This window comes from Miscanthus floridulus, chromosome 8, assembly GCF_019320115.1.
Source record: "Miscanthus floridulus cultivar M001 chromosome 8, ASM1932011v1, whole genome shotgun sequence".
Taxonomy (NCBI): Eukaryota; Viridiplantae; Streptophyta; class Magnoliopsida; order Poales; family Poaceae; genus Miscanthus; species Miscanthus floridulus.
This window is the reverse complement of record NC_089587.1, coordinates 175727676-175743915: the sequence shown is the minus strand read 5'-3', so window position 1 is coordinate 175743915 and position 16240 is coordinate 175727676. Positions and strand designations below refer to the sequence as shown.

The following is a 16240-nucleotide window of genomic DNA, read 5'->3' as shown; positions in this document are numbered from 1 at the left end:
GTGCGGTAAAACTTACTAATAATCCGGTTCAACATTCTCGCACCAAGCACATAGATATCCGCCATCACTTTCTTAGAGATCATGTTGCAAAGAATGATATATCATTAGAAGGTGTAAGGACCGAGGATCAATTGGCGGATATCTTCACTAAACCGCTAGATGAGGCAACTTTTTGTCGGTTGAGGAATGAGCTCAATGTGCTTGATTTAAGCAACTTCACTAAAAATGAGCTTATGTTGTCCCTTGCATTGCATTGTAATATACAAAATGTTTACTTTGTGGTAATGCACTTAGGGCTTGTCTAACATGGTTAAGATAACCGCCGAAAAGCGTGTGAAGAAGCTTAACCTTGGATCAAACTTGACAAGCAACTAGAATTACTTTCAAGTATTGCATTGCCTATGCATGAATGTTGTTTTGTCGTTTATCTTCAATCACCCTTTTATTGCCTATTTTCTTAAAAAGAATTATAGCCTAAGGCAAAATATTTTAAAAAAATTGAGGATTTGAGAGAGGTCACTCACATCAGTCTCAATTGGTGTTTATTTGGGTCTTATTGAAGTTGGAACTTGATTGGGAACAGGCAACACAAAGGACTTTGAAGATTTGATGAAAAAGAGTGACCGGACGCTGGACCGGACTCTGCTCCCTTGCGTCCGGTCAGAAGGTGATCCTGCGTCTGGTCAAGCGAAGACGATGAAGACTGGATCAACCAAACTCTGGCTGCGTCCGGTCAGTGGTGATCGGACGCGTCCGATCGCGACTCCAGGGGATTTGGACCTCTCTGGAATCGACTGGACTCTAGGTGGTAGCATCCGGTCGTTGCCACCGAAGCGTCCGGTCAATAGAAGTCGTGCAGGATTCCAACTCTTATCTCATTTCATTTTCTAGTCCATCGAGGGCCACCATATAACCGTACCACGGTCTGACCGAATCTCCACCAACGCCCGTGCTGACATCGTCGCCACGCCTCCACCGCTCATCCGCGCCGTGCTCCTGTGCCCTAGCTACGCCACCGCGCCATCTTCTCCAACACCGCCTCCTGCGCCGCCACGCCCGCGCCTACGCCCACACCGCACCACGTCTGCATCGCCCGCAGCTCACCCGCGCCGCCGCCTACACCTCCCCTACAGCAATAGCTCCGCCACGCTCTTGCCCTAGCCCACACCTATGCCTCTGCTTCACGTGCCCGAGCCTAATTGCATTGCCCTGCATCTTCTCCACTACCGATCCACGCCGCATTGCCCAACCCTAACCCTAGACGTCAAGTTTTCGATCCGGCGGTTCCCCGATTCATTCCTATTCTCGTCGATTCACCGGTTCGTCAGGTAGCAAGCCCTCGATTCTAATTTCATACCTATTGCTTGCTTCTTAGGGTTTTGTATCTATAGATGTATATTGAAATTATTTATATATCCAATCTATTCCATCATGCAGCGAGTCGATGTGTTTGAGGTCACTTTGGCAGTTGCCAGTCAACTCGGGGCCAAGCTCTCGAGTAGGGATCGAAGCCAAGCCTCGGAAGTGACAGTTGGTAGTTTTTTCTTGTCCGAGGCAGCAGTTTGTTTTAGATGGCTCATGTCAAGAACGCCAAAGGTGGTCCAAGTGATGAGGATCTGAGGCCTCTGCCTAGCCTGCCTGCAGATGTGAAAGGCAAGGCGACCAAGAAGACTACGCCAAAGAGGCAGAAGTATGTAGATGCTGATACAGCGAGAGCAGCCGTAGTTGCAGCCATCGCAGAGTGTGTAGAGAGAGGAGGTGCTAGGAGTGGAGTCCAAATTACTGATCAGCTTTCAGCAGCACAGAGGGCAGCTATTGAGTAGGTTGAGCGCCGTCATGGTAGCCTAGCTGGGACTATCATGCTTGAGGGATGGTGTGTCATTTTGGAGGAGACTCAGCCTTAGGAGGAGCCACAACAGCAAACAGAGCAGGCTCAGGAGGGAGAGCAGATAGAGGCGACAGAGCAGGCACCATAGCTTCGCCGCTCTAGTCGTACCCGTACCTAGGTGACACCGAGGCTAGAGACACAACGAAGGGGTTCTCGTTCACCACCTAGACCACAGGGTCCACCTCCAGTGACTCATCTAGATTTGAGGGACGCCATGGCCAAGCAGGTATAGCAGCTTAGATTTGTGCAGTTCGAGGAGTGGTTCTCGCCTAGGAGGGATGAGCGTGCTTCAGAGGGTTTCTATGCACCACTGTAGGAAGTAATGCATATCTTAATAGTGGGGTTGCTTTTAGATCTCATAGGGTTTGTTCCATTGAGGCCATTGTTGCAGCAGCAGGAGAGCAGATCCACCCTTAGCTATCTTACCTACCAGGGCTGATAGATTTACCTAGATGGACTGGCAGATATGTTCCATCATGGGTCTGTGAGTTCTATGCTACACTTTGGATTGACCCGTAGCATAGGTTCATACACTTTGCATTCAGAGGTCGTGACTATAGGCTAATGAGCTTCAGGGTCAGAGAAATTCTTAGGCTTTAGGAGCAACCCATATGGCTACATGAGGTTTGCTATGGACAGACAGAGCCTCCCAGATGCCCTCACGGTGGTCTTGTGCCTCCTACAGATCTGGTCCGCCATTGCTTCACAGAGCCTTTCGGCGAGGGGTCGAGCAGGACACCCAAGGATCTTACTCCTATAGTGAGACTGCTAGATGCTATCATGAGGAGGACCCTGCTCCCGAGAATGGGATATCACGAGGGCTTGACTCGCATTCAGTTATGGCTACTGAACTCTCTGATGCAGCAGACTGTGTTTGATATTTGAGATCTTATTCTATCAGAGATGGAGGACACTCTTGCAGAGGGGTTCAGAGGTCACAGGCAGCTACCCTATGCTCAATGGATTACATTCTTGATTCACAAGGCAGTTACAGTGAGGCCTCCTGAGATGCTAGCAGAGTATAGTGATGCTACTATAGAGTTTCCTGCTTATAACATGACTCAGATGCTCAGTAGGAGGGTATGGTCGAGAGTGACCCCAGCGACAGTTCAGATGATGACTATCAGGATATCCCTCAGATGCCTCCACGATGACATGACGGTGAGGTCGGTAGCTCTAGTTTAGCTCCACCTGCACCGCAGACAGACCCAGCTCTTCTTGCTATACTTGAGCGGATGAGGCAGGATCAAGCTCGCGAGGCTCAGGAGACAGCTGCTACATTTACACAGTTTTAGGCCAGATAGGATGAGTTCCAGCAATAGCAGTAGGCTATGCAGTAGTAGCAGTAGGCCATGCAGTAGTAGTAGCTTCTCATGCAGCAGTAGTTACTTGGATTCATGTAGCATGTTGTTACTGCTATTGGGGCTCCACCGCCACAGCCTTCACCCCAAATCGGCTAGCTTGCCACCACTTCTATGACTCTAGCTTTATAGCCCAGTGGGCTTCAGAGTTAGGGATAGCCAGCAACATAGTTTCCTTCACCTACAGAGCAGGTGTCCTAGTGGTTTGCCTCGCTAGTGCCAACCCCACAGTTCACACCTCTTCATATGGGCTTCACATTGGCTCAGAGTCCGTCGTTGCTTGTGCCAGATACCCCAGTCTCCAGGAGCCTTGGTGCAACATTCAGTGAGTTGACAGGGCAGCCTACTCCGCCAGATCTACATATCCCTGGTCCTTCCATAGTTGCTCCTATCACTGGGACTACAGAGATGCTCCCTTCTTCAGTTGCATCATCAGAGCCACCTACTTCAGTGATACCTATAGAGTGACAGGCCGCACCAGTACCAGATCTGACCCAGACCACTTTAGCATCACTTCCAGCGATAGAGGGTCATATAGCTTAGAGCTCAGGATCAGATGATGATGCTGCCTAGTTCTAGATCGCTCATCGCACCTTAGCGCCCGACTCGTCCGCTACAGCCCCACCGACAGACCCTTATGTTTTGGTGTTTGATGCCAAAGGAGGAGAGGGATCGAGTATGATAGACTTAGGGGGGCGATACATTTAGGGGGAGCTTATCTATTATATTTGGCTTTTTATGTATGATACACTATTATGCATTCATGTTTACTATTATGCATTGAACTACATAAATGTGATCGTGATATTTATGTGATATGTGACATGTGTGCTCTCTACTTTGAATCTTTATATATGTCATGTCACTTGGTTTGCTTTGCTTCTGCATTTTTACTCCGATGCAAATGAGCTTTAATACTTGTACTCATGCTTATTTCATATCTATTGAGTACATCATGTTGGCTTGGGTCATATAAGCTTGACTAACTCTTTTGTTATTATTGTCAAAAGCTTATATGAACCAAGCATGTTGAAAACCTCATCTCTTTTACATACTCGAGGTTGTATTGTCATCAATCACAAAAAAGGGGGAGATTGAAAGCATCTAGGCCCCTAGTTGGGTTTCTGTGATTAGTGATAATACGAGATTACTGTGACTAACGTGTGTTTTGCAGATGCAATTAAGTTAGGTCATGGTAATGACAATTGATTGGGCAATCATGGTTGTCATGCCTCTACGATGGAAATCATTTTAGTTTTCAAAGAATGGACGACATGGTTAAGGATGGACTATTCTAAGTGTCGTTTGGTGTTGAAGAGACACTTAGAGTAGTTTAGAACTTTATTTTTTCTTTGGCCATACTATTAAGGGGGGTATGGATGGGTAGCTTGACCTAGGTGAGTCTAGTGGGTTAGATGTGGTGTACATTTATCAAATCTAGCACTAGGTAGCTCCTAAGTAGCCATTAGATCAATTGGAGCAAACTTCATTCACATATGATTGCGAGTTAGAAGTGAACGGAGGGTCAAATGTTGACTGGACGCTGGTTCCGGTGTGATCGGACGCTGGCGCAGAGTCCAGTCAGTTCATTTGATCAAGGTGAAGTCGTCTGGATGCAACCGGACGATGAGTGAAATATGACCGGACGCTGGGTGCTAGAGTCCAGTCAACTCCAGTAAAGTTCCAGAGAGGGAGAATCTTGATCGGACGTGTCCGGTCAGTGCTGACCGGACGCTGGTCAGGTTTCGGCTACTGATCGGACGCTGAGCAGCAAAGTGACCGAACGCTGGGTGCCAGAGTCCAGTCAATATCAGTAAGGTTCTAGAGAGTAGTTTTCGTGACCTGACGCGTTCGATCAGTGCTGACCTAACGCTGGTCAGTGTCCGGTCACAACTTAATTGCTCGATGGCGGGGAGAACTGACCGGAGCGTCCGGTCAACTTGACCGGAGCATTCGGTCACCCCGTAGTGGCACATAACGGTTCGTTTTGAATGAGGGGTTATAAATACTTTCTCTATTCACTCAAGGGATCACTTTTGCTCATTTCAATAGCTAAGAAACACCCTTGAGAGTGCCAGGAGAGCAAGGTCCTAGTGAGTTGATTGAGATTTAAGAATCCAAGAGAGAGGCCTCATTAGTGAAAGCAAGAGTAGCAAAGTGTGCATCCACCCTTCTTATTAGGCTTGTCGTGGTCAAGTGAGAGTCCATGCTTATTACTCTTGGTGATCGCCATCACCTAGATGGCTTGGTGGTGATTGGGAGTTTAGTGATCATCCAGTGGAGCTTGTGTATGACCCAACTCAAGTTGTGAGTGGTTGTGGGTGATTCACCATGATGGAGTGTTGAAGAATCAACTCGTATAGAGCACTTGATCCTTGCGCGGATCATGGGGGAGCTACACCGTTGCGTGGGTGCTCCAACGAGGACTAGTGGGGAGTAGCGACTCTCCGATACCTCGGCAAAACATCACCGCGTTCCTTCTTCTCCCTTTACTTTAAGCATTTACATTTGAGGAATTCAATTCTTGTCTTTACATACTTAGAATTACCATGTTAGAGTAGGATTAGAACTTAGGGTGCTAAACTTTTGTGTGGTAGAACATTAGAAACACATTCTAGGCGCAAGGGGTGAAGTGGGCTAAGTGTAGGACTTAATTATTGCAAAGAATTTTAGAATTAGCTCAATTCACCCCCTCTCTTGGGTATCTTGATCCTTTCACCTTCCATGAAGGTGAGGAGGTGCTGTTTCGCAGGCTGGATGACATCGATGGCGACACAGGGCCCTCAGGCCTGGCGGGTAGGCTGCTTAATGACCCAGAGCTGCTACTCGTCAGCGCAGAGGAACCGCCCACGTTCGCGCTGGCCGAGCGCGATGGAAACTGGCGACGGGCGATGCTGGAGGACATGAAGGCGATCGAGGAAAATGAGACTTGGGAGCTCATCGATCCATCTCTAGGATGCCGTCCGATCAGCCTGAAGTGGGTGTACAAGGTCAAGCAGGACGAGCTCGACGCCATTGTCAAGCATAAGGCGCGCCTCATTGCCCGAGGCTTTGTTCAGCGCGAGGGCATAGACTTCAAGGAAGTCTTTGCCCCAGTAGCCCACATGGAGTCTGTCCGTTTGCTACTAGCTTTGGCAGTAGCAAAGGACTAGCGCGTCCATCACCTGGACGTTAAATCTGCCTTCCTAAATGGCGAGCTAGCGGAGACGGTCTTCGTCAGACAACCTCTAGGTTTCGCCGTCAAGGGAGAGGAGCACAGGGTGCTCCGACTGCGCAAGGTGCTCTATGGGCTGCGACAGGCCGCACGAGCATGGAACGCCAAGCTTGACGCCACACTGGGCGAGCTTGGGTTTCAGACGTGCGCAACCGAGCACGCTCTCTACACGCGGCACCAGGGGAAGGAGGTGCTCGTCGTCGATGTGTATGTGGATGACTTGATCGTCACCGATGTACGCACGGATGACATCAACAGCTTCAAGCGTGAGATGGCGGCTCATTTTCGAATGAGCGATCTCGGCGCACTCTTCTACTACCTCGGCATCGAGGTGAGATAGGGAAAAGAGGAACTCACGCTCGGTCAGAGCGCGTATGCCTCGAAGCTATTGGAGAGTAGCGGCATGACTGAGTGCAAGCCATGCGTGACTCCGATGGAGGAGCGGCTAAAGGTGACAAAGGCCAGCACCGCGGCGAAGGTGGATGCAACACTCTACCGAAGTATCATCAGCGGTCTGCGCTACCTAGTTCACATGAGGCTAGACATTGCGTTCGTCGTGGGCTACGTCAGTCGTTTCATGGAGGATCCCAGAGAGAGGATCACTGGGCTACGGTGAAGCGGCTACTGCGCTACGTCAAAGGGACGGTGGATCACGGGATCATCTTTCCCAAGACTGGCGGGAGTAGGCTGTAGCTCACTATGTTCAGCGATGCTGACATGGCGAGGGACATCGACGGATGACGGGGCACCTCTGGCGTGCTCGTCTTCCTCGGGTCGGCTCCAATTTCATGGCTGTCGCTGAAACAGAAGGTGGTGGTGCTATCTATGTGCGAGGCAGAGTATGTAGCGGCGGCCACAGCGGCGTGCCAAGTTGTGTGGCTGCGCCGGCTGCTGGGCGAGCTGACCGGTGCGGAAGCTCACCCACCAGCACTGATGGTGGACAACAGCCCGCCATCGCCCTCGCGAAGAATTTGGTTCTGCACGACCGGAGCAAACACATCGACGTGAAGTTGCACTTTCTTAGGGACTGTGTCGATGGAGGGCAGATCGTCATCGAGTTTGTCGAAACTGGTCGACAACTCACGGACGTCCTCACCAAGCCGCTCGGACGTCTTCGACTCACGGAGCTGAAGGAGATGATCGGCATGGAGGGGGTACAAGGGATAGCAGTAGGATTAGGGGAAGAATTGTTAGATAATCTACTGTTTCCTTGTGTGAACACACAGCAAGGGAAGGCGGCGCCGAAAAGGCCCCCTGCTGTGGTACTATAGCCGCTGTAGAGGCAGGCGTCGAACGGCTCACCTGCCGCACTGTAGCCACATGCAGGGACAGACGCAGAAGTCAGTCCTGCTGTGTTATCTAGTCACTGTAGCAGCATGAGAGCTGTACTAGGACTAGATGGATATAGTTGTATAAATAGACTGCCACGACAACTCAGTAAAGAGAGTTCAGATTTGGCATCTCCCATACAGGGCTCCGGCCAACGCTGGTGCTTGTACTGTGTGTGTATAGTCTGTTCTCCCTCCTCTTCAACCTCTAGCCATAGTGTGAGTGCTCGGGCAACGCTTGTTCGTGGTCGGCTTAGCTAGCGGGTGCTCGGCAACACTAGCGGGTGCTCGGCAAGACTGGTGAGTGGTCAACTCACCTGAGCCAGTAATCCTGTGGGCTAACAGCTGCCACTTACAACCGCTACACATTTTTATGCCCGCTGACAACGATGAGTCAAGGAATGGATAAGAACTACGGTGTTTGCTAAAAATATCTAGCCCAAGTTCATGAACTTGGCTACACATGTTCAGCAAATACCATAGTTCTAAGATAAATCACAATAATGAATCAAAAGTAATTTTGCAATTCAGTCATTTTCTGATACGTAATGTGAGTAATTGCGAAATAATTACTTACAATTTTCTTGCAAGATATGCAGTTGCTGTCTCTAGCTTGTCACCACCCCTTGCATGAATCTGCCGTAAAAACAAAATGCTGAGCTCAAAGCACCAGTTTGAAACCAGATCTGAAGTAATTTGCTGCAGCTAAATAAACAGCACCATAAAAGAACAAAATTCACACATGATTCCATAGCATATAATGCTGGTCACTGGATGTCACCAGCATACATACTCATAGAAATTTAACCACCCACCACCTAAACATCTCTACACGCTGCAAGTAAAACAGAAAGATATATGTTTTTTTCGTTCACATTATTGTGCCTCACATAAATGTACAGTGTAATGTTTCCAACCGAACTAAGAGATCCCTACAAACAAAACCACAAACACCTGTCTCCTGGTATTCTCTACTCCTGATAAATATCTCTTGATCTGACATTTAAGGTTTTAACAGATGCCACAGGCAACCAGAAAATAAAAGGGAGATTCGACACAAAGCATTCGAGAAAACACTGATTCCAATAATTTGCTAGGATTTCAATGACATTAACCACCTGAATTCCTACAACTGTCTAAAGCTTCTCCCATAAAATTCCACATGAAACTATTAACTCAGCTAGCATGAATTAGAAGGTCAACACATCTGATAACATCAAGGCTACCCTTCCCCATAATTTCAAATTACAAGGGATTTTCAAGGTATGACCCATACATTATATCTCTCAGGGATTCTAATTCCATTTTGCATGTTTTTTTCATTCACGGTCAGAATTACCAGAATATGTGAGCTCTGGTATTTTCGGTTCCAAAGTCCAGTAAAAATGACTTGAATTCATTTGTAGCACTACGACTTCATAAATTCCCATCTAGCCAGCTGGTATATTCAGTAGCATTCATTCTGCAAGCCTTCAGATCAATCCCCAAGTGCATGTTTAATGTTGCTCCAATTTTTTTCTGGGGACTACTTGTAAGCCTTTAATAATGTGAGAAGAAAACAGCATGGACTGGAATTCAATCCCTCGACCTTCTAGGCACCAATTCTGTGGTCTAATTTTGCTCCGATTTTTATGTTGGACCCACTTTTAATTCTAATAAATGTGGGGGGAAAGAGCATGGAGATCCAATCTCCCGAGCTTCTAATTTATACCCATAGATGGTTTCTTTCTACCATGCTAGACTAATTAGGTTAGTTTTATGACTGAGAAATTATATTTAACCACTCAAAATTTAATAAAACAAATTTTCTGACAACTAGCATTGCAAGTGACACCGAATCAAACAGTTAATGACTTGGGAAAGGCCAAGGCAGCAAAAACCCTTAAAAACATAATCCTAAAGGTGGATGTGCAATGAAATAGTGCTATCTTAGAACTGCCACAGGCTTATCAAAAGGGTGATCTTATCAAAAGAGTGTTTGTTACCCAGTTTCATGGTTTAAGGTTGAAAATCAGACTACCGCGCAAGTTTGACGGTGAAAAATGGACTTTACCCTTAATATTATGTTTATCATTCAAATCAAATGTGTAATGTTTTGAGAGCACATCGGTAATTTAACATGCCTGCCCCCACACCCTACTCCAAGGTCCAATTCCAAGACACATCGTATACATTTGGAACAGAAAAGAAGTGCTTGAATCATGCACTACAAAGCACGGTTTTTTTTTTCCTTTCAAAGTTACATGCTGGATCTCTGATGCCATGGCACTATATAGAATCAAATTCTCATGTGCCCAAATTTATGATTATATAATTATGAGAAATATTCAAATATATGAAATGTACTAGCGCTTATTCTTGATATTAATCCTACCTAAATAGTTATTCCGTACCAAAAAAATTTCTGTGTGTTCTACATCAGGTTGGCTTTCTTACCCATACCATTGTTGTATATAATACACATGGTCATCAAGTACAGTTAATCTTTAACAAATCCTATCAGAAGTGCGGTTGGTTGAAACATCAAAATACCATCTTTGCTATTACAAACAGCAACGAATGAAGGTATACCCAGCAAGCATAATATAGTTGGACCCAAAAAATGTGCATCACGAATACATACAATATCATACAATACACAACAACTTATTTGCTTCCAAATTCCGTGGAGGTTTCAATCCACTGTTCGCCTTAAAGAAAGGGTCGCCTGCAACTGCAAACACTACAAGGAATACCACATCTACGGTGGCCAATGCTGACAATATAAACTCTCCAGCAATTTAACACATAAGAATAATAGTGCTATGCGGCCGCGTGTGACATATGCCCTAAGAGAGGGTTTGCATCAATCATCAACGAAAAAAAATGAGAACTTTTCTAGACCCACACCCACCACATGTATATTAGCCATCTATCTAAAATCTAAAAGGCAAAAAACCTTGGTTTCCCGCACGGTCCTAAATCGTGAAAGCACAACCAAAAATCTGGTGCTGTGAAACTGAAATCCCGGTTTAAACATCAACAAGGCAATGCAAGTGATAACGGCACCAAATATAGCCCACCAACCAAAACACTAACTCGCGGAAAGGGAAGGCTAAGATGTGGGAGCGCTCACCTGAGACGACGGCGCGCCGCTGCCGATGAATTGTGATGATGGGGGCTAGATACAATCATACAAGAGAAGGGAAGTGCGAGGAGAAGGCAGTGCCGCCGAGCCGGGATGCTGCGGGTGAGCTAGAGAAGTTGAGGCAGGGTGCGGCGATTAGCGGGGATCGCGCGGATCTGGCTGGATAGACGACGCCGCGGCGCTGGGCCGCCGGGCGAGCGGGAGCTTGGACGCTTGGCAGGAGGCACTAGGCAGAGCCATGCGAGGCCAACAGGTGGCCGTCGAAGCGAAGGAAAGGCAACGGGACACACGTCGCCCGCGGGGGCTCACCAGGGCGGAGGGAGAGGGAAGCGAAATCTGAGCTGGATTCCAAATCTCCCGGCTCGGTGTGGGTGCTGCTTTGGTGCGCCCGGAAGGGTGCCGAGCCTTCCCTTTGTAGCCTGAGCGAGCGGAAAGGCGTCGGCGAAGCCAAAATATCTAGGGCTTTCCGGGAGTAAAAAACGCGGCGGAGGAGTGTTCCAGCTTGGGCCACGTCGCCCCCCGGCCCCTCACCCGACTGCCGGGCGGGCCAGCAGCAGCAGCACGCATCCGATCCGATCCGCCCCCGGCCGGCCGGCTTGCCGAAGCCGGATTTTAAATTCCCTGGAGCTCCTGTGTAGCTGACTGGCTGTGCGTGGCGTTTCACCTGTCCGGGCTGCTAATGGCGACGGGGACGGGCCTACCTGAAGCCTGTAGTACTGACCGACGGGGACGTGTGCTTGACCCCGTCCGATTGAGGACGCTGGCGAGACGGATCTCCGGAGGCGCCGACACGTGTCCCTCACGGCCAACGGGTTCACGGGTCAGGGTTGGCAGGCCCGCGCGGTCAGCGTTGGGCTTCCGGTTCCGCGAGGTAGGCGGCCATCTGATACTTCTCATCCGATAGGCACATTATTACACACAATTTCGCTACTACTAGTAAAGCGTGTGTACTGTGTGCAGTTATGCTTTCTTGAGCCAATGGATCGGCCCCGATCAATGGCAGCCTGACTTGTAATAAAGGGGTGGGCGGGCAAATTGTCCATAGATTATATGATAATAACAACTAGCTTTATTATTAGATTCTAATCACAGTTTTGTGGTTAGCTTGTACTGCTCACTGGAGATAGATGGACATAAAGCCATATACATGTGCAATTTGTAGGGAAGCAATCTTACAATATATAGCTTTTTAGATGGATTGTTTAGCCAAACTTGCAAATATATGCGTAAACCTTCATTAATCTTTGTTAGCCAAGATGGGTCAGACTCCAGAGCCTAGTATGGCCTCCGTTAGGCTGCGCCAGTGGCTCTCCGAGGGCCGGCATTGAAAGCTTTCTACAAGGCTTGTTGGGAGATAATCAGATTTTATGGAGTTGGTGAATGACTTCTCGGGGTTCAGTTGGATTTAGGGAGACTGAACTATGGGGCTATCACGCTGATTCCCAAGAAGAAGGATGCTTTCAACGTAAACAATTCAGACCAATATGTCTTAAATTTGAGCTTCAAGATATTTACACTTACTGATGAAGTGGCTGATAAGTTGATTGATAGAGGGCAAACTGTTTTTTATCAAAGGGAGACACATCTTAGATGGGGTGGTTATTCTGCATGAGACTTTGCTTGAGATGAGAAGAAAGAAATAAAGAGGGTGATTTTCATAATAGACTTTGAGAAAGCATATGATAGTGTAAAATGGCGTTTTGTGGAAGAAGTTTTAAACAGGAAAAGCTTTGATGAACAGTTAATTAGGAAAATCATGAGTACTATGAGAGGAGGAAGGGTATGCATAAACATCAATGGGGATAATGGACCATATTTTAAAACTCATAGGGGCTTGACACAAGAGGATCCACTTTCGCCTCTTTTGTTTATTTTGTTAGCTGGGGATGCTTTAGCACATATGTTTAATACAGCTAAACAAAAGGGTCACGTTAGAGGGCTTGTACCACATTGTCAGGGACCAATACTAGGGTACCTAAAGAGGAGGGGCAAATGGTCGTTATACGTTAATCCATCCAGACAGTTAAAGGTGCGACTACAGCTCCAACCGACACCGAGGCCGTGGGTTCTGCCTCGCCTAACCTCTGGCCATGGGCTCCGCCTCGCCCGACCCCAAGGTCGTGCGATCCACCTCGTCCCACCTCTGGGGACGGGCTCTGCCTCGCCCGACACCGAGCAAGCGGGTTCCGCCTCGCCCGACCCCTAAGGGCGGGCTCCGCCTCACCCGACCCCCGAGGGCGGGCTCCACCTCGCCCGACGTTTGAGGGCGAGCTCCGCCTCGCCCGACCCCCGAGGGTGGGCTCCGCCTCGCCCGATCCCACGGACACGGCTCCTAATGGAAGCTCACGCCGCCACCAACCACTACGGGCCAGAAAGTACAACTCAAGGTTAAACTTTTGGCATCGTGCAGGGAGCGGTCACGTCTCAACATGACCCGTCCCCGCGACATGTCATTCCAGGGAACTCACATCGCCCACAGTGACGGACGCGTGGTCACTATGCTGCCTACTCCCTATATGGCCGCTGATCAGCACGCTGGTTCGCCGCGTCGCCCGCCGGGGCAGAATGGGACGTCACGACCCGCTAACAACGCCAGGGCATGGCATCATCGATGGACTGGCGCCCGGCATGGAGCTATCCCTATCACCACCTATCGTGTCAGCTGGACCCGCACAAAGGAAAGGAGAGGCCCGGTGACCCTGAAGGACTTCCTCTCCTTCTCGTTCTCCTCTTTTCTCCTGTTGTAACCCGTGCTTTCCCTTGGCCTATAAAAGAGAAAATAGGGCATCCCATTAAGGGGCATCGCATCGCACCGCATCGGATAAAAACCACTAGCATCGAGCCTTGAACATATAGCCGAGCAGCGACTGAGCTCTCAGCACCCATTCGTTCTTTCTACCAGAGATTTGGGACCTATCCCTCTCTCGCCCGTTTGTAACCCCTATTACGAACTTTTTAGTGCTAGTAACACGAGCAGCAGCAACGAACTAGACGTAGGGACATTCCGTCCGAACCAGTATAAACCTCGTGTCCTCTTAGCACACCATCCGAGCTAGATATGCAATATTATAAATTTACTTGATGGTGTTTACTCGAAACACCGACAGTTGGTGCGCCAGGTAGGGGACTTTTGCGAGTCTCGATATCCACACCAGGGCTCTTATGGCTAATCACAACGTCAGCTGGGTCCCGGGCGCGCGCATGCGCTTCAGGGATTTGGACTTCATCGTCACGACAGAAGGAGAGTTGGCATAGGCTCCCGCCGCCGTCCAACCTCTCCACTCCTCCGGCCTTGGCGCGATCGCTAAGGCACTGGAGGAGCTGTAGCTGCACGTACCGGAGGCCAGCGCCCCCGGGAGCGACCAGCCCTCCGGATTCAACTACGGGAGGCTAGAGCTCTAGCTCAACGCCTTCCTAGGACCCCGACCGTCCCGGGAGGACCTGCGCCACCTCACCTTTTCATTCGCTAATGTCATGACGTGCCTCGCCGGAGGAGAGCCGCTCTCTCTAGAATACCTTATCCGGAGCGCCCCGACAGCGCTCCCGTGCAGGCCGCGCACCGTGGTCCTGGTGCATGAGTGTCTCGGTCCCCACCGTGACGCACATGACACCCTCAATGCCCGCAGGCATGATGTGCCCTCAGAACAACCCGACGAGGACGTGTTAGTCCACCAGGCATGACAAGGTGGTAGGCCACGCGCCGCGGTTCTGGTGCATGAGCATCTCACCCTCCACCATGACGCACGCGACACCCTCGATGCCCGTAGGCCTACCTACAACGACGTGAGGGAGGGGGCTAGCCGTGGTTACCACCCACATCATGGCGGACACTACGACAGTGGTGAGGACCGAAGCCCGAGCCTCAACTTGCCGGGACCTTAGGCCTTTGGCCAATGCATCCTCAAGGGCAAGGCGAAGTGGGACGAGGACGCCGGCGAAGGTGCCTCCAACCGTCCCAACAAGAAGAAGAACACACAGCGGCGCAAAGGGTTGCTCGTGGCCACTGCTGACCGTAAGGGAGGCTGGAAGCCCACCGAGGGTACCCTGAACCACTTTGAGAGACTGCTCGAAGGGCCATGCCCGAACCATGTTTTCCCTGTCGAGCACCTATACAAGGACTGTGACCTCTTAAAGTGGTTCTTGTCCGGGGGCTTCAACGAGGGAGAGCATGTGAAAGAGACTAGCTAGATGAAGTGCATGACCCCCCCCCCCCCGCTCGGCCAAGTACCAGCAAGCATTGTGCTAGTACCATGACCATTGAGTGCGGGGTCGGGCCTTCAATGTCGGGGACCTACCGCTCTACTCTATCCAGAGCAACAAGAACCGCCACAAGTTCTCTTTGCCGTGGGAGGGACCACACGTCATCGCGGGGGTGCTTCGACCATGCGCCTGCAAGCTCAAGGCCATCGACGGCAAAGTTTTCGTCAATGCCTGGAACTTCAAGCAGTAAGTTCTATCCTAGCAGGGCAATACAAGTCGACCGGATGACTTAGCCGCTGTCGAGGGACGGGTAGGGAGCAGCTGGATGCCCACGCGGGTTATGCCAACCCCATTATGAATAATGGACTTGGATTCCGCTTGAACATATCTGGTAAGCGCTCCCTAAACCCATCACTCGTGCCATGAAAGTAATTCCTATGCCAGCGGGTCACCCTTACTTTACACACATTTATTTCGCTATCAAGCCCCCGACCCCAGCAATGGCAAGGGGTCAGGCCTCGCTCAAGGGCTGGCAAGAATATCTGTTCGCTAGACATTCTTTATGCCCGACCCCTTTTCACATTAAAAAACTAGAAGCAAGGTGTGCAGAAACAAACTCTAAGAAAAACTGGTTGGACCGCTAGAAACCTACACCCCAGCGGCTACGACATTTTTGCTCACCAGTGTGATTAGAGTTTTTGTCCCCACACCCTGAGCTTTAGCCTCCTCCTTCCCTGGAAGGGTTTAGAGGGGCCTACCTACGGAATCTCCACCGAGGAGAGGCCCGCAGGCCGCCCAAGGCAATCGAACGGCTCAGGCCATTGCCGAGAGACAGGTAGGAAAAAACAGGATGCTCCATGTAGGTTACGCTAGCTTCGTCACGAACGACGGACCCGGACCCTACATGGGCATATTATGGTAAGAACTTCTTGAACCCATCACTTGAGCTATCGAGGTAACTGTACCAACCCCCACTTTACTTTCCAGTACATGAGCATTCATTCATCCATTCTCATGCATGCCTTCATTCATACATTCATTCATACATTCGTTCATACATTCATTCATACATTCGCTCATACATTCATCCATTCTCATGCATGCATTCATACATTCATTCAT

The 16240-nt window shown here is 49.5% G+C and overlaps 1 long non-coding RNA gene across 1 annotated transcript in view; it reads right to left on the bottom strand.

Moving 5' to 3' along the window:
* LOC136477579 (uncharacterized) overlaps positions 1–10975 on the bottom strand; it is a 29145-nt gene extending 18170 nt beyond the window's left edge. The window contains exons 1-2 of the long non-coding RNA XR_010764048.1: positions 10907–10975; positions 8369–8427 (exon numbers count right to left, since the gene is read on the bottom strand). This is a non-coding gene — a long non-coding RNA (uncharacterized lncRNA). The remainder of the gene's footprint in view (positions 1–8368; positions 8428–10906) is intronic.
* Positions 10976–16240: the final 5265 nt, after the last annotated feature.